Here is a 20,394-nt window from a genome sequence, read left to right as displayed (position 1 = left end):
GATTGAACATGGTAAAAAACTGTAAATGATAGTGTCCGTCCAAAAGATATTTTGTACTTATAGTGAAAACTAACCTTGGATGATGGGTTAGTATACTAAAAGCTTTAGGAATCTAAAAGTACAACATATAATAAGTACCCTGTATCAAGATTGATGCAAAACATAGTGATATTTGACATTTTTAGACATATTTAGCAAAAGAAAACCTCTTCTGGGGCCATTTGGGTGGATTTTTCATATCTCTGCTAACCCCTGCTGGATTTTGACATGTGACATCTCTTTCTAACCGTCGGAGCCAATGGAATCGAGGGGAACTCCCACATAGTCCTTATTTGGTCATGTGTGTGTATTATACTGCCGCATAGCCAAGACCGGAAGCAGCAGCCACTCTGGTGGCTACCATTAGCAGCTAACTTTTGCTCTGCGATTTTTACATAAAAATTGAATTATGGATTATAAATAATTCCAATTATTGCCCAGGAACTTTATCAACCTATGGATTAACCGATTCAGCCGCGTTTTTTCTCGTTTTAATGCCATTGAACACGTCTTTTGATCAGATTAACAGCTACTGTGAGACTATCTCCCTAGAAGCTACGTAAAGGTACGTGTTGTGATGTCTGTCTTTACTTCCCCTGTCGCAAGTTCGGATGACTCAGTGATGATACTATATACCTAAATAATCTGTGGAACCTCAGCTTTAATCGGAGATCTTGTATGTGCAGCTACGATAAGTAATAAGGGTACTTTTATCTTGAGTTCTGTGCCAATGTCCGTTAGCATTTTTCGCTAAGGGGTCATTTAGATGCTTCTTATGAGACTTGTGTTTTGTTTTGGTAAAAATTGTTTATATCGTCAGTTAGTTGAGACTATTTCCGTTAATCTGGTATAACACATCAATAGGTTCTTAAATATTAAGATCCCCTGAGACACAGTGTCCTGAAAAAAAAAAACAGGGTCCCTGCCGGCGCGGACCTTGGGGCTTAACAGGCTAAGTGTTCAGCTGAGATGAGATCCGGGCCACAAGCTTTGTTATTTTCTAGATTCATTATAGTGTTGTAGACTTCCTCTGATCTAACTGTAACATTTTCAACGGAGCCAATCTTTTCAACCACTAATAGTGTTGTCGCCACAGTTCTGCGATGCTGCCTGACCCACACACTCCTTCAATGGAAGACGGTAAGGGAGTCTTACAGCTGTTAATGACTTTGACCTCTTTCCAGAAATCATAGCAACTATAGAGAACCGCAGTGACGCGTCGTAAAACCCGGAAGTAAACTTCTTCTGGTTCCTTCTTGAAAAACCAATGCAAATTCTCCATAAGATTTTGGAAAATAGCTCGAAATAAGGTCTGTGGTTGACACACATTTAAGAGAGGGATCACGTTTTGTTCAGCCGGATAATCTCCACATGTCAACCCTACTTTTATAATTTCTGAATCATAAATCTAGTCGCCAAAAGCGAAATTTTAACGTTATGCTATAAACGAACTACAAGCCAGTACAGCAGCAGGGTCGCACGACTTCAACGTCACACCAATTTAAGATCGTTTCAACTGACTTGCACTGAAACTGCACTTTGAACACTTTAAATTAAATATATTAACATTTTAAACTGTATACCCGGGTTATCTAGGCCCTTTTTGTTTTGTTTAATGTATACCACGTTTATCTAGGCCCTTTTTGTTTGGTTTTATGTACACATGTCACACTGTGGGAAACGATATTTCTATATCTCTGGATGTATAACACATGTAGAATTTTTGACAATAAAGCTGAATTTGACTTTCGCGTGCTTGCATATTTTAACAAAGCTTTTCATTTTAGCCACACTTAATTTAACTAGAAGTCATGGCTGTGTCAATTACCAGTCTGATATTGTTTTACAAAGATGACAAGAAGAGTGTAGACAGAGGAGAGAACCACTACAAGTCAGGACACGTAACAGTGCAGCCTAGATGAAGGTGTGCTCACCGGTGTTGTCTGGGCTAGCATGAAGGACAAGGTTTATAGTGTCGGTGAGTAGTGATAGCAAGAGTACCGTTAACCTAGAGTTAATTTATTCACATTAATTCCCATCAACAAATCAATTGTATGTGTCACATGAAATCTTTATTAGGCAAGGCAAGGCAAGTTTATTTATATAGCACTTTTCAACACAAGGCAATTCAAAGTGCTTTACAAAAAATGAAAGACATTAAGAAAATGGCATTAAAAATCAGTCATTAAAAAGAAAAGCTAATAAAATAAACATTAAAAGAAAAAATACATGGATAAAAGAAAAGTCTTCAGCCTGGATTTAAAAGTAGTAAGAGTTGCAGCGGACCTGCAGGTTTCTGGGAGTTTGTTCCAGATATTTGGAGCATAATAACTGAACGCTGCTTTACCATGTTTAGTTCTGACTCTGGGGACAGAAGGCTGACCAGTCCCTGAAGACCTGAGAGATCTGGATTGTTCATCATTTAGCAGGAGGTCAGAAATGCATTTTGGTCCTAAACCATTCAGTGCTTTATAAACAGCAGCAGTATTTTGAAATCTATTCTTTGACACACAGGAAGCCAGTTTAAAGACTTCAGAACTGGAGTGATGTGATCCACTTTCTTAGTGTTAGTGAGGACTCGAGCAGCGGTGTTCTGAATCAGCTGCAGCTTTCTAATAGATTTTTTCGTGAGACCTGTGAAGACACCATTGCAGTAGTCCAGTCTACTGAAGATAAAAGCATGGACATGTTTTTCCAAATCCTGCTGTGACATTAGTCTTTTAATCCTAGATATGTGCTTTAGGTGATAGTAAGCTGATTTAATAACTGTTTTAATGTGACTGTTGAAACCAATAACTAATTTAACCCGCTGACAAGAGAGCCCACCTCCGAAGATCGTGACTGGCTGAGGGACAGACTCGGGGGCAGGTTTTCAGGAATTTCTTGGCTTCTCTCCCCCGAGCCAGAAGAGGAACACTACAGCTTGGAAACACTTACTGTTCCTGAAATGATCAGATCTGTTGGGCATCAGGGACCTGAGGAAATTGTGGCAAGCATGGCATTGTCTGAAAAGCAACAGAGGGCAATTCAGGTGGCTACCACTGGTCAGCGAACCAACCCAAACTGGCATTTGTTCAGGAAAGGAAGGTTGACTGCCAGCAACTTTGGAGCTGTCCTGAGGTCAAAGCGTGTGACTGCTTCCCTTATTGCCAGGGTGCTAGGGCAACAACAGGCCCTTGATGGTGTTTTGTCTTTACAGTGGGGGACTATGAATGAATGTGAGGGTGTCAGGGCATTCACCACTGCAACCCAGATGCAGGTCCATGAGTCAGATTTGTGGCTCTCCCAATCAGGAATGTTGGGGGCATCTCCAGATGGTCTGGTAGGGTCTTCCGCTGTGCTGGAGGTAAAGTGTCCCTACGGAGCCAGGGAAATGACAATTAGTGAAGCATTGCAAATCAAGGGCTACTGTGTCAGTAAGGAAGGAGAAACATTCAGCCTGCGTGAGGAACATCCTTACTGGCACCAAGTGCAAGGTCAGCTTCACCTCACTGCAAGGAAGAAGAAATACAACAATTGTGAATTGTTTTTAATTTACATGTACTCGCCTTTGCAATGTTGTGGTTGTTAGAGTGTTAGGTTTCCTGTCAGCTAGTCTGTTGGGAAGATATAAAATATTAGTTTCATGGAAGTCACACCGTCACATATACTGTAAGAGCATTAAGACATACAGTACATAGGCTAAAACAAAACATCTAAAGATATAACCTTGCACTTTGATAAGTCTCGTGAACATTTTCACTATTTTGACATTTTTATAGATCAAAATTGAACTAAAGAAATAAATGGTAGATTAATCCATATTGAAAATAGGTGTCAGCTGCTAGACTAATTATAATAGTTATATTTCTTAATTAATTAAGATAAGATATTACTGTATTGATCCCAATTTGGGAAATGTTTGTGTTGCAGCAGCATAACAAGAAAAACAAAATATAAGTTATTATATATACAAAAGTATGTGAGGGATGGAATATTAAATTGAATATAAATGTAAAAATGTACCCGTGATTTTACGTCCAAGAGAAGCTATGGAGCAGAGAGTTCTCTGCCAGCCAGAGGTGATTTGTTATTCGTTCAATATGTCAAACTGATTTCCCTGACTACAATCTTTAGTTACATGGTGAAACGTTATGCTGCTTGTACTAATTAGACTTATCATATAAGCCACACAGGTTTTAATAGGATGTATTCATTATCTTTACTTATGTTGCGGTATTTTCAGCAGCGCCATCTCTAAAACGGCGATACAGTCACTACCCATCATTTACATTTCACCGTGACATGGACAAAAATGTAACGTCAGCTTACCTCATGACACGAATCCAGACTCTCCTTTGGAAAACATTGTCCGGGAAACGATAGAACAAGCACGTTTCATGCGAAGACCTGTGGCTGCAACCCGGAGCAAAGCAACAAACCATTGCGTAGCTAACTAGTAGCGCTAGCTTTAGCTAACGTTAGCTAACGAAACGAACTGCCGAGTAAAATTGGAAAACACTGGTAATTAATTATTCTATAATTTGTAAAATTACGGTGTTAAAAACGACAATTTCAAAAGTGCAGATTCTAATGGTCAGATATAGATATACAGATACTAAAGATAGGCAGGTACTTGCTTTCAAGAAGAAAACCGGGGAAAACAAACTTAGCGGGAGTGTTTACGTGTTCGGCGTAATGACGTAAAACGGCCTCGACTATTTCTGTAGTCCTATTCAGCCACTCGGTAACAACCATCGTTTTTCAGACACGTAAACTCTTCAAAAGTCCCCAGTGGGGTCACTGCTGATGTATTTAATGTCGTAGAACAAAACGTGATTTATCTCTTAAATTTGTGTCAACCACAGACCTTATTTCGAGCTATTTTCCAAAACCCTATGGAAAAAATGCATTGCTTTTTGAGGAAGGAACCGGAAGTGCTAAAAATGCTAACTTACTTCCTGGTTTTACGACGCGTCACTGCGGTTCTCTATTGTTGCGCAGCTTTCTTGCAAGTGAGTCAGCCCTCATTGTGCCCTCATTTTTTTTAATGAAGCGGACAGCATACTTATATTTGGCATTAGTGGACTGTTTATGTTCAAACAAAGACCCCTGTCTCGGCCTTCCTGATTCGGCCCACAATTTAAAAGCATCTCTAGCAGCAGTGTGTAGCTCAGACACATGTTCATTCCATCCAGGTTTTATACTATGCTCCTTTTTCTTACTGTTGTAAAAACCCTTACTTGAGGCATTTAACATATCAATAATAAGATCATATGTAAAACATAGATCACTACCATGCTGCGCATTTTTTACAGTTGGTGTCACTGCACAGCATTGCTTTTCTAGGAATTACAACCAAGTCTAATGATTTTTCAGTGAGTGAGGCATATTGATTAATATCCTTCTCACTTAAATTTGACCAATCCAGCCTCCCTGTGTATGTTTTATTGTCATCAACAGATAGCACCGGAATATTTTCAACATTTAGGGTCAATACAAAAGGAATATGATCTGTAGTGGCCAACTCATAACAAATGTCAATGTTGTCCAGAGAAGCATGTGCATCAGCTGTGCATATACAGTGATCTAGCCATGACATAGTATGCCATGCTTCACTAATATATGTAAAGCTTTTCTCCGGTAGAAGAGATTTACTTGACAGTATGAGATTATTATCATTACAAAAATGCCGTAAACATTTGCCAAACAGAGATTCATCATCCGAAATGTCAGCATTCAAGTCCCCCACTACATACACACAGGTTGTGACATTATCCTTAATGAATGCGTTAACAAATGCCATTCTATTGCGATATTCATCTTCATTTTCATATGATTCATAAGGTGTGTAAATATTTACGATAATAAATGACTTATTTTCATACTTGATCTCTATACCAATGGCCCAGTCGATGTCCAATCTTACCACTGTAACCAAAGGATCATATTTACTGTTCCAGAGAATCGCCACACCACCAGGTATCCTGCCATGGGCAATTTTATAACAGAGATCAGTAGTTGACTCTCCAACTCCATGAAAATTAGCATGTAGTGTATTCAGCCTTTCCAGATCTTGCTTAGGTAACCATGTCTCTTGTAAGCACAGAATATCACATTCCTCCAACAGTTTATCAACAACCAGCCTCCTCGCTTTATCACCAGCACTGTGCCACACACGTAGGCCACGCGTGTTATATTACACCACCCGCATCCTATTGTTTATGTACTATAGTCATTAACATCAGCAGATGCATGATTCCCGTGTTGTACAGTAGCGACCACATTGTTTGTAGTACAGATGTAGCACTCCAGATAGGACTCACATGGGTGTGTCCCAGTCAAAAGCCCAGCGGATCCCAGTGGCTGGGGGTGTTACCAAATTGCTAGAGGGCGTTGCCAAATTTCCCCATTTGTTCAATTACAGGATTTAACCATGAGATGGCGCTTCATTCACAAATACACAAAGACAACGGTATGTTGTAGAACTTATTCTGTTTGCAATGTTTGCAGCTCTGCAGTTGTGTTTGCTGAATACTGTTGCATTTAATCACTTATTTGTTATGGTTTTCACAGGCTACTATAATGAAAAAACATCAATATTTTAGATCAAATAAAGTATAAAGTTTGCTTTATGCAGTATATTTTTTGTAATATTGTTGGGGTGTTTTTACACAGTACAGTAGATTGAAGTAAATCAATTTATACATTAAGATAAGATAAGATGGACCTTTATTAATCCCCGTGGGGAAATTCAGTAGTTCAAACAGCAACAGGGTATAGTGAAAAACAGGATAGCACAGATTCACACAGATTAATAAAATCAAAAAATAAGATGAGCGATAAAAATAATAATGAGAAACTATGAAATAAGAAATGAATAAAACTAAAATATAATTATCATATCATATATTATAATGTATTGTATTATTAAGTAATATCATACATTAACCCCATTATAACACATGCCACATTGAATTGAAGAATACATTTATGCATCAATAATTACAACAGAGTATTTCTAAATACAAGTTGTAAAAATACAATATGTATTTAATATGAATAACATAATGATTAATTTCAGATGATAATACTTTTCAGGGTTAGGTCCGGTCTGACAGCGCTTAGCTCTCTGCTGAAGATCACTGCTCGAAACAAAGTCAAGAATCCTACATCCAAACGGAATAAATATAATTAATTATTATTAATATTTTAAGTCTTGTTCATTGTTTTTCACTTTTATTAAATGTTTGATATTTCCGGCACAGACCCTTTCATACCAGCAATGCGCCATAGAAACAACAGAAAGTGCGACAGTTTAAAGAGCCTGTGACAGCATCCCAACAACTGTTGTGCAATGAAATATTGGGCTACTAGTCACCTCGAACCGTCAGTTAAAAAAGAAGGTGCGATACCTTTCCGGTAAATATCCATAATTTCGACTCATTTTGAAGTTTTGGGAGAAGCCGGAATTGACGTCAATGCGGGAACGCTTCACTGTGCGGCGAGAGAACCAAACACGGACAAAGTGTGTTGTCATGCGTAGAAATTGTGAATTACTGAGTTTAGGCACGTTAATAACGTTTTAATGAAGTTGACTACAGTATATTCATATTTGTCAGTGCTTTCATGTCAATTCGGCGAACATAAACATAAATGATCGTGGTGAAGATGATGATTAAATTAGGATTACAAATCGGTAGTGAGAGCTGCTGAATTTCCTCCCGTAGGATGTGATATAAAAACAAATCGATTATTTTTGTAGTTGTAAACTCAAGTGGATGAAACTACATTTATTAGTGCTTTCTTGTCAATTCGGCGAATATATGATACATTAAATGATCGTGAGTATGATGATTTAAAAATCGTTTGTTTGAGCCGGTCTGCATTTCCTGATGAGAAAACAAACCGATGCTTGTTGTAGTTGTAGTACACCAACATGGATTAAACGTGTGGTTTTTTTACCACAATGTTGGGGAAATTAATGGATAAAATGCACGGATTATTATTATTATTATTATTATTCCCACTCCAATCGGGACACTAGGTCCACCGTTCCCCCAGCAGCGAGGCTCCCCCCGTTGACAGTTTACGTGGGCTGGGCTGGGTGCAGTGGCGGACTGGCCATCTTGTCTGTCAAAATGCATCTTACGTTTCTAACTTGCAATATCATTATTTCCGCTATCTTCACTCCAGAAGAGCGATCTCCCTGTGTCTCTCTGTGTGCGGGGGGCGGGGCCTAACAGACATGCTGCAGCGAACACAAACATACAGACTGGGGGTTGGGAGATCACAGGAGGGGGGGGGGGGAGCTGTGGAATGTGAGCATCCCCCTTGGGAGACTTACTCCACACATTCCGATGGCCAATTAGCTTTAAACAAAGAGTTTGCAACATGGGGGGTGGGGGCTTCTCAAAAGAGAAAATGCAGATATAATTCACTCTCTCGACTCGCTGGTATCTCGAGCTGAGCGCTCATTGGTGGTTTGTACCCCGTGCTGCTGATGAAACTCTCCATTGGTTCGGCAAAAGTTTGTTGTTGTTTTGTGTCAGTTTTACATCGCCACTTCCATTCACATTTTTCACCATTGTTCCACAATGTTTATCATGAAATTAATATCCATATATTTTATACTATACTACATGCCAACCCTACCGATTTGGGCGGTAGTCTACCGCTTTTGACATGTTTCTACCGCCTACCGACTTAGCTGGCTTTCCCTACCGATTTTCAATCTTCCCAAACTATAACAAATAAAAATGACACTCCATAAACACTGGACTCGGCTTTTGGTGGACACCGTTTGCAGCCTGATCGCATCATACAAACAGTAGTCCTCTGTGTTTCTGAAAGAGAAACAACGCGCAGACCGGGGGTAACGCTGCGGGAAAGGCAGCGTTACCCCCGACGAGGCATTTGAGTCCTGCAGGATTTCCCCGTTAATATCAGTGTCTCGAAAACACATGTTGGCGACTGAAAGACATCCAGTGTTTGGTCTTTTCCGGAAGCATCCTACAGTGTGTCAACTGAAAGAGGACCACAAACACACACAACATATAATGCAATTTTGAGATTTGGGGATATTTATCTCCCATTCTTTAACTTTTTCTGACATTTTCAACACCAAACATGTCGTTAATGTGTTTAGTGAACTACAGCAATCTGAAAGCCTGTACATTATTTATATCAAACTTTATCAGTATAAAAATGCAGGAAATGACTTTTTTAATGCAGTATTTTCTGATTTATGGCGCAACACAAAGATATTTCGCTCTGTGCAAACCTTTGACTCTAATATGTCAACAACATAAAACAAGAATATGAACCTGGCTTTATCCAATGTTCACACAAGAGTTCTACATCCTGACACATCCTTCATCTACACTGTCTCAACTGAAAGAGGACCAGAAACACATTAAAAATATAATAAAATGTGGAGACTTTGGGATATTTATCTCCCATTCTTTTACTTTTCGGGCATTTTACAAACCAGACATGTCGTTGATGTCACTGTTTACCAAACTACCACTTTTTCTGAAAAATGCATAAAAGGATGCAATATGTTAAATACATGGTTTATACATGTAATTACTGGGGTTCCATTTCTTCTGATTACCTAATTGGGCGTGCACATTTGCCACGCGCAAACCTACCTCTTTGGATTTGGAAAGGTTGGCATGTATGCTATACTTGCACTGCTTGCCGTTTTCATACTTTATATATCTTAGGATATTCATACACACTGTTAATACTGCTCACAGGCTGCCGGGTATATCTAGTGTATTCATACCTCTCACTGTTTATTCATAATTCAATTAATTCTATATTTTATTCTGTAGATTGTGTACATTACTTTTCACTTTACTGCTTGTTGCACCGTTAGAAGCTAAACTGCATTTCGTTGTCTCAGTACCTGTAATCTGTGCAATAACAATAAAGCAGGCATCTTTATTGTGGCCTCAACAGTCAAGTTCTAAGTAGTGCAATATGAAATAAAAACAACTACACTCTTTTGGCAGTGTTGTGGTGCCGAGAGATGGGAGTTGGAGGCGGGGTATCAAAGGTACAAGCTAGACTTTTATTTAGCATCTGAAAACCATTGTAAACAACGTCATGCCCGGGAAGCGAAGACCGGCGGAAACAGGAAGTCCGGTTCACTAAAATATCCGTGCAGAACAATACCCCAACCCATAGATCCGTGGGTGAATAATGTCAATAACCACAGTGTACAGATGGAGCACTGAATTTCGGACTCCAGCTTACAGCTTCCTGCCTAACACCAGCCAAAGACCAGTATAGAGGAATGTTAAGCCCTCCCACTATTTTCCAAGAGGGCGTTGCCAGATTTTCAATTTCAGGTTTTAACCAGGAGGTGGCACTTCATTCACAAATACAGAAAGACAAGTTTCATGGACTTTCAGTTGTGTTTTGAAGAGCATTTGAACACATCAATATTTTAGATCAACTAAAGTATATCTAATCTTGTAATTCAATAATATATAGTCTTTATATATTAAATAATCATAATTATAATGTAAATGTTTACATTACACTTCTTTATTTGTTATGCTCATACTTTAACCTTTACAATCGTTTGCTTTAATATGCAGTATATTTTTGTGTTTGCTTCCTCCTGCTCCCTTTCGGACACATACTGTATGATTTATTATTATTATTAATATGAAGATATTATTAAGATAAGATAAGATGTTACTTTACTGATTGAACATTTTAGTTTAGAATGTGCTGTCCCACGGTAATTCAGAAGGCTCACAGGTCACATTCCGACCATTATTTAAAACAATAGGTGCTTTCACACCTTCTACAGTTTGATTTGTATAGAGGCAGCTCTGTCAGTTTTCGAATTACCCATTTGCTTTCGGGGAGCCGTATTTTTCAGAGCACATCCTGCTACTAAATATGTCACACGCACGCTCTGTTGACTGGCGCAGCAGCGCGGATGCGATCAATTGCTATAAAAACACTCTTCTACTAATACAGACGGTGTCACTATGCCGGCGGATGTGGCCGTTGTTGAAGCCTCTTCAGGCTCCGCATCGGCAGGCCTCTCCCTCGGTGTGGAGCTGTCAAACTCGACCCTAACGCCGCTTACAGCCGGCCAACTAAAAGTTGTTTTCCGTTCACGTTGTCATTTTTAGACTCCTTCGCTTCTTTGCTTGTGAATCCAAAAGCTGTGACGCTTGGCTGTTTTCGTTTTGCCATATTTTTTTATTACACAGCCAGAGTTAAAAAAATATCAATATGAACATTTCAAATACCGCGCCGGCATCACCGCCATAATCATAGCAACGTAAGTAAGAATGCAGCGCCGCCACATACAGATGGCAACACCCAGACATATTCACAAATATAAAACAAATATTCAGAAACTGTAATGAACAATAACTATTATTTATTTCAAGAACTGTTATTTACAGAAACTCAACATTTCTAATCTGTGTGACACAAATATGCACGATTGTTTTGGGCTCCCCCTATTTATCTCAAAGTCAGCCTTCAGGGGAGCTCCCTCCCTCTTCGGGGGAGCCAAGGTCCTCCTAGCTCCCCCCCATTTCGAACAGTGTCTGTGGCTGAATGGCCAGCGATTAGGTGCGGCGCATTTATCATAGGTGATCAGAGCTAACTGCCTGCCGTCAGATTTCATTTAAAAAACAGATCTGATTTTAAGACTATTTCTGCGCTCATAAAGAATGATAAGAATAAGAATAATGCGTATTGAACTGGTTTCCTTAATTAGTGAGTTTATTAAATACTAGAACCGCCAATCGGGTCAATTTGTGTGATGTGTGTGTGCAATGTAACTTTTTTTCAATAAAATATTAAAGTCTCCAAGTCCCTGACTTTTCCTGAAAGTGTGTTATGTAGCACCCTATGTTGTTAAAAATTGCATTCTAATAGCGGGATTTGACAGGTTTAGGTAGGCCTATACAAAAACCTCTGGCGGTTCTAGTGTTAAGGTAATTAGGTACAGTAGAAGCCCTTTTTTATCAGTAACGAATTTAGCAGTTGAACATAAAAGTCAACTAACTGAGGGTCACTTGCAATGACAGTGTTGTGTCTAACTGTAAGCTTGTCACTCAGAGTAACCTACCGTTAATTTAGCTGCTGGAGAAGAAAGATCAAGGGGGGAGGGGGGGAGAGAGCTGTGGTTGATGGGCCATTAGTTGTGTAAATACACAGCTGAGAGCTGCCGTTTCATTCAGACTGTTTAAAAAACTGTAACAACGGACTATTTTTCTTAGCGGATGCATGTGAATTCAAATCAATACATACAACTACTTTTTAAATCAATAATTTTTTTTTCTAAATCAATAAAAACATTTTCTAAATCCATAAAAGCATTTCAATTAATATTGGGAGTCATGTCGTTACTTTGTTGAGAATTTGGCCGTGTAATAAGCGGGATAATTTGCAGCGACTTGTTCCTTATGGGGAAAATAACACCCGTCATGTGTGTGTAGTAGAGGTGTGTGTGGTTAAAACACTTTCATGAAGTGAAGGAATTTCCTTCTATAAAACAGCTGTGGGCAGCAGTGAGTGTCACGGACATGAAGTCATAGATCAAGGCAGACTGGTGCACACACTCTCCTGTCCTGCCAGGCGACACACCCGTTCTAAGCCGTGTCCCTCACTCCTCACATCCCAAGCATCCCCACAAGTGTATTATGTTGTTACATCGTTTCAGATGTTATGTTTCAGTTGTGCTCTGTCTATGTTCAGTGATGCAAACTTGTCACCTTTCGGCAAAATTCGCCGTTTTGAATCCAAAATAAGTCGTTTGTGTGATTCATGTAGATCTGCAATACAAATATTTTTGGGGTATGGGGGGGGCTGGGACCCGGAGTAATCTGCGGCCGTGAGCTGTTATGTGCCATCATGACACGCATGGTGTTCTTTTTTTATATATTATAATGAAGTACGAGCTGTGTGCTCGAGTCTTCCTGCCTGTCGGCTCTGCTCATGGATGTATAATAAGGCTCTGCTGCTCCGAGATGATGGTCTAGCTTCAGCAGCTACATTACCTACGGGTGCGTTCGTTAATATTAACTGTGCGTCCGGAGTCACTGTGGCACAGACTGGACCGCTGGTGAACAGCTGTTAGAACGGGCTGTTCAGAGCAGAGCTCCTGTCGGAGCGGCAGAGCGTGATTTGAACTGAAAAGTTTTTCTGTGGCAATATTATTTAAGGAATCGTTGAGCTAGCTAGCTAGCATACATTGTCACTATCTGCTAACGTTAGCTTTAGCCTTCTATTTCTAATAGTTTTTTTCATAGGCTATAAACAGAGGTGGTATAAGTATATATATTGTACTTGAGTAAAAGTAGAAGTACTCAGATCTTGTACTTGAGTAAAAGTAGAAGTACTCAGATCTTGTACTTGAGTAAAAGTAGAAGCACACAGATCTTGTACTAGAGTAAAAGTAGAAGTACTCAAATCTTGTACTTAAGTAAAAGTAGAAGCACACAGATCTTGTACTAGAGTAAAAGTAGAAGTACTCAAATCTTGTACTTGAGTAAAAGTAGAAGCACTCAGGTCTTGTACTTGAGTAAAAGTAGAAGCACACAGATCTTGTACTAGAGTAAAAGTAGAAGTACTCAGGTCTTGTACTTGAGTAAAAGTAGAAGTACTCAGATCTTGTACTTGACTAAAAGTAATAGTCCCAGAGTGTAGGAATACTCTGTTACAGTAAAAGTTCTGCATTCAAAATGTTCCTCAAGTAAAAGTAGAAAAGTATTATCATCAAAATATAGTGAAAGTAGCGACAGTAAAAGTAGTCATTGTGCAGATTGGTCCATTTCAGAATAATAGATATGATATGTTTTATAATGATTGATCATGAAAGTGTTCTCAAAGCTGCTAAAGGTGCAGCTAGTTTGAATGACTTTGTATACTGCAGGGTAGCTTGTGGATTTACTCCAGGTGGAACTAAAGTCTGATTTAACACTTGATTATATTTCACTTAATTAATCCAGATCTGTGAAGTAACTAAAGGTATTAAATACATGTAGTGGAGTCAAAGTACACCATGTACCTCTGAACTGTAGTGGAGTAGAAGAACAAAGTAGCAAAACATTGAAATACTTAAATAAAGTACAAGTATCTCAAAATTGTGCCCAAGTATAGTACTTGTTGAGTTTATGAACTTAGTTACTTTACACCATGTGGCTATAAAGATAAAAAGACTTAAGCCTTGCACAGAGGCATGAAAATACATTTTCAAAATGCTCAACAGTGCTGCCAAAATTATAAACTGACTGCTCCACAATTTAAAATAAATGCTTTTATATATTTCTATTATGTGACTCTTTGGCGTTTCTGTTATTATTAACACTGCTGCTTTAGTTGTTCTGATTGCTAAAATCCTCTGTCATTCCGTGGGGTGGGGGAGCCGGGGGCTCGGATCCTTGTCACCTTTTTCATACCTGATGAGTTTGCATCCCTGTATGTTAAAAAGCCTCAGTCACCTTAATTCATGTAATAAAAACATCTCAGGTCAGTAACACTCAAAGCTAAATGTGCAATACCATGTTCAGCTATGTTACTATTTATAATGTTATTGTTGTTACATCAGAAGATGTAAATATTGAAATGATTTCTTAACTTACAGTAGGCTATGTTTTACAATGTGTGTTGGAAGGATTTATTAAATTACAATGAATATTGTCATTGTTGAAGGCTTTTAGAGAAGGGTGAACTATAAGCCTGAATTACATAAAATGTTATACCTAAAAACATAAAAGCCACAATAAATAAGTCACAATTATTGTAGTTATTTTTACCTCCCGTATTGCTTTCAACCCACCAGCTTTTATGGTGTTGTTACGTCACTAACTGTAAGCTTGTCACATACAGTCTATGGTCACTCAGAGTAACCTACTGTTCATTTAGCTGCTGGAGAAGAAAGATCAGGGGGGGAGGGGGGGAAGGGGGGAGAGAGCTGTGGTTGATGGGCCATTAGTTGTGTAAATACACAGCTGAGAGCTGCCGTTTCATTCAGACTGTTTAAAAAACTGTAACAACGGACTATTTTTCTTAGCGGATGCATGTGAATTTAAATCAATACATACAACTATTTTTTAAATCAATAAAAACATTTTCTAAATCCATAAAAGCATTTCAATTAATATTGGGAGTCATGTCGTTACTTTGTTGAGAATGTGGCCATGTAATAAGCGGGATAATTTGCAGCGACTTGTTCTTTATGGGGAAAATAACACCCTTCATCCAGATGAGGATCCCTCCGCTACACTTTCGGATCCTGATCGACCGACGAAACTCCATTAAAATATACATATTTTTGGTGAATTACTGAGTTTAGGCACGTTAATAACGTTTTAATGAAGTTGAATACAGTATATTCATATGTGTCAGTGATTTCATGTCAATTCGGCGAATATAAACATAAATGATCGTGGTGAAGATGATGATTAAATTAGGATTAAAAATCGAGAGCCGGGCTGCATTTCCTCCCGTTCGTTTTTTTCGAATAACAAAATTATTTTGTTAAATAACAACATGGTGATGTTTTGTAAATGATTACATGTCTCTTATTTAGCACAGTAGTATGATATCCGTGACATATGGATCTTAACAAAGTTCCGCTGTACATCCAGCATACTGTATCTCACTTTATTTCACATGAGCTCCAGTGTGGAACTCCACTGCACCCCCTGGTGGATCATTGATCCATTGCAGCTGGCTTCATTATAATTATATTTATCTATCACGGGGGCGGTCTCAAGTCAAGCTGGAGGTTTTCCCTTGAGCGAGGGCAGATCACGTACCAATCACGGCCCTCGCGTTTCAAACTGTCTGAAATGAATCGCTACATCTGTACACATTAACAACAACTACACTATTTTGGCAGTGTAACAATTAAACAAGAACTGCACTCTTTTGGCAGTAACAATTCGATAAATAATAAACGGTCAGACTTACACTGAAGACAAACAAACTATTTTCAGCAATCAATCTGTTTAGTTGACTCTGGGTGACATGTGGCGATTTAAAAAAATAGTTTTTTGGCTGTTTAGATGGTGTTGCTCCATCTGGGTCACTGCCGGTAGTTGAGACGGTGGGGTCTTTGGCGACTTCAGGAGATCGGCATTGCTGTTATTCGATGTGGACAATGCTTTCTGTCTTGCACACAGTTTACATTTGACCGTAATATTTTGTGCGTCCTTTATCCCCACAAATGGAAAATAGTGGTTACATCTCCAAGTTGTAAATGCGCTGCTGCTCTCGCTGATACTTGCATCTGCCATAGTGTGTAGTGCTGGTGGTGGGCGTTGCCGTGTATGTGTTAGCCTTAGCAAGTGTTTGTGTGTCTGTATATTTTCCCCATAAGGCAAGACCCGCCCAACTCTGTCTCTGATTGGCTTACCCTGAAATGTTACCCCGCGTTAACCAATCATCACTCCTTTCTGGTCACTTTCACTTTTCCATGGTACTGTGAGAGGACATCGCTGTATTCGCTTGTAAATTACATCCGCAGGGAGATTCGGTTCAGTTGGATCACATAATGTAACGCAGTAACGCACCCATTTAAATCACAGTAACTATAACGGCGTTACTGAATGGGAATAGTTAACTAGTAACGTTATTAGTTACCGCAAAAGGTAGTTATGTGCGTTAGTCCCAACACTGGTAAACACACAGCTGATCACCTGAGAGCTGCCGTTTCATTCAGACTGTTTAAAAAAAAACAACGGTCTGATTTTAACAACTCAATGTGTGATTGTTATAGCAGTAATATTAGACACTAATAATACAGTAAACTATTAACACTGTACATATTATTGTTTGCCAGTGGGATTAGGATTATCGGTAGTGAGAGCCGTGCTGCATTTTCCTCCGGTCGGATGTGATATAAAAACAAAGCGATTATTTTTGTTGTTGTAAATAGGCCTGTCGCGATAATCGATAAATTGACTTATCGTACGATAAATAAAATGGACTCGATAACTTTTCTGAGCTCGATAAATTGCCGTTTACATAAAGATGTGACCAGCATTTTAGCCTGGAGCGCTGTGGCTGCCAGGCACGCTGTGAGGGGCGGGGCTGACACACAGCCAGGTCAGGACACTCCGCGTGCACACGCAGCAGCGTCGCAGCCAAATTAATAATAGAGCGACAAGCGGGAAACAACGTGTGACTTACTCGCGGGGAATTTAAAGTGAAATGGAATTGGTTACAAAACCTAACTACACATCTCGATTCTCCGGTGTGGCAGTATTTTGGATTCAAACCAAATCAACGAGGCGAACCTACGGACTTGAATGAGCCGGGCGGTGTGTCGCATTGGTTTAAAAAAGGTAGCGACAAAAGCAGGCAATACCACGCATTTTAAACCACCTAAAACACAACCACCCCATTCCGTTTTCCCAGCTGGGAGCAAACACGGCAGCTGGAGATGGAGAGCCCCCGCCCGACAATGCAAACATGTTGGTGTTCCTTGCTCGAAAACTTAGAAAAACAGATTTGGATATGGCCTGTTGAGGAATCTGGGTCTTTGACAGTGGACTGTACACTTGACTTGTTTTAAGGAGGGTTTTTTTGCTTGTGAGATAATGTGTGCTCATATTTATTTATATATATATATATATGAGAGAGAGAGAGAGCTCTATTTTCCAGCCTGACTATTTAATTTATTGTTTTGGTTGTGTGTGATTTAATTAATTTATTATAATTTAATTAATTTGTTTTATTTATTATATATCATTTATATATTTTAATATTATTTCACATTTCATTTGCAATGTTGAATGTTCAATAAAAAGTTAAGTTTGAAAGGATGTACTTGAATTATTATTATATATTATCATTATGTCTAAAATGGTCTTAAAACGGCGCCGACAATATTATCGTTTATCGCAATAATTTCCAGAAAAATTTATCGTCCAACACAATTAATTATCGTGACAGGCCTAGTTGTAAACTCACGTGGATTAAACTACATGTATTAGTGTATTTGTTACGTCCCAACTAGGGGAAGAGGAATGCAACACACACCAGTATGTAATTGGTATTAATTATAAGCGTTTATTCAAAACAGCTGTAAACAAAATAGCAGGCAAACAGCCTGAAACAAACAAAAGAGCCAAAAGGGCACAGGTTGACAAATAACCAACTAAAGGAGGACTCTAAAAAGGGAGTCTAAAGACATACAGGGAAAATACATACTAATATACTAAATGAAGAACGAAGCAAAACCTCACTCTAAAAGTGGTACAACTAACACAAATAATCTATACAAAAACAGAGCTAAACTAAAGGCAACAGTCACAAATCCTAACTATACTCTAAACACTAACTAAGCTACTCTACACTCTAACTAATCACACAAGTTTTAACCCCAGAACAAAGAGCAAGTAGCGAGAGGCATCTGTCCACCTACAGAGCCTCCAAAATGATGATTGTCCCCAAGCTTTGTAGTAATCTCCAGCAGGTGTGCGCCGGCTGTGCGCTGCGATTGGAGTGCGTCGGGCCCGGTGTGCTCCAATCGCAACCTTCAGGGGCGGACCAGGAGATGGCAGCCAATGCCGGGAGGTCAACCGCACAGCTCATTTAGATAGAACACACAGCTGAAAACACTCAGACGACCAGGAAGGCAGCAGCCGTAACACTCCCCCCCTTAAGACACAAACCCACAGGTTTTGTGAACCTAAGCACACTAACGAAATTCCTAATAACACACCTTCATCACAAACTCAATCTGACACACTAACATCTCAAACTCAACCTGGACAAGCATCGGCCAACACACTCTCTGAACCCTTTAAGGACGGGTGTCTACTGCTGTAGTCCCGTACAATCAGAGCCCATTGCAGGAGACGCTGGTTGTGCTTGGACACGCTGGGGCAGAATATGAAGGGATCGTAACAGCTAAACACCACAATTGGCCAAAGGCTGGGTCCAACATGAATCTTAAAATGTTGTAGAGCCAACACCAACACTAAGATCCGATGAACTACCTGACGCTCTCTGGTTACCGGGAGTGTCGAGAAGTCTAGAGGCTTGTCTGAGCCGGCGTGTTGTGCTGGTCTCATGACATCCTCACGAGGGGGAGCCACAATTTCTGGCTTCTCCTCAGACACTGCTTTATCTGAAGACACAGGCACAATCACAGGATCAGACAATGGGACATCAGGGTCACGTTTACTTGCCTGTGCGTGTGCGTGTGTAGCCAGACCAATGCCTTTAGGCGGAGATATTTTCTGCCGCTGTTCCTTGCGCTTCAGCGCTGCACAGTTGGCGATGACATGTCCAGGTTTGTGATAGTAAAAACACTCCCTCTCTTCTCTGTTCACGTTACACACATTTGCTGGCTGAGTAAATGGTGCGGCTGACACACGGCGGGATCTCTCCGCAGAGACAGGGGAAAACACAGTTTTATGCGCCAGCACATACTCATCAGCTAACACAGCGGCAACCGAGAGAGAGTTTACCCTCTGTTTGTTCACGTACTCAGCAATGCGATCAGGCAAACACTTCTTAAACTCCTCCAACATGATCAATTCCCTCAGAGAAGAATAATCGGTAGCATTACATGAAGCAATCCACTTAGCAAAACACATTCCCTTTTTCCTAGCGAACTCTATGTGCGTTTGATCAGGACTCTTCCTATAGTGTCTAAACTTTTGCCGGTAAGCTTCATGAACTAACTCATACACTCTGAGGATGGCAACCTTTACTGAGTCATACTGCAGGCTGTCCTCTAACGTGAGAGCCACAACTGCTTCCCGAGCTTTTCCATGTAATTTGCACGTTACCATCAGAGCCCAAACTTCAACCAGCCACTGCAATGCTGTAGCAATGCTCTCGAATGCGCTAAAATAGGCATCCACCTCAGTCTCACAGAATGTTGGCACTAGCGAAATGTTGTTACTCACGTCAAAGGCAGGTGGAGGAGGTGGAGATGGCAAGTTTCTTCCGGCAGAGTCAAAAGCACCGGATGCGCGCAGTTGGGAGTCTAGCTCCATCTGCCGCACCCGGACTTCCTTATCTGCTTCGATTTTCTTCATTTCCTTATCGGCTTCGATTTTCTTTACCTCCAACTGAAACTGATACTGCCTGTCTTGCTCCCGGTCTTTTGCCTCCAACTGAAGTTGCCTGTCTTGTTGCCTGTCTTTTGCTTCTAACTGAAGTCGGGCGAGGCGGACTTTAAGTTTATTCCCTTCCCGGGAATCTATACTACCAACCGGAGAGGGTGGACATTTACGAGGCGGCCTGAGCAGTGCTTCACACGGCTCGCCCCCCTCGCTGCCACTACCCTCTGGTTTAGCACGGTCATTTGGCACAGTGAGCTCAGCTTGTGCAGGCAGCACCAGAAAACCCCTTTCCACCAACTCATCC

General features: G+C 40.0%; 1 protein-coding gene across 1 annotated transcript in view; it reads right to left on the bottom strand.

Annotated features, from left to right (window-relative positions):
* The window catches only part of ltbp1 (latent transforming growth factor beta binding protein 1), a 210,354-nt gene that overhangs the window by 177,462 nt on the left and 12,498 nt on the right, over positions 1–20,394 (bottom strand).

This window comes from Notothenia rossii (assembly GCF_949606895.1).
Source record: "Notothenia rossii genome assembly, chromosome: 6".
NCBI classification, from domain to species: Eukaryota; Metazoa; Chordata; class Actinopteri; order Perciformes; family Nototheniidae; genus Notothenia; species Notothenia rossii.
The sequence above is the reverse complement of the archived record's forward strand: the minus strand, read 5'-3'. Positions and strand labels throughout refer to the sequence as shown.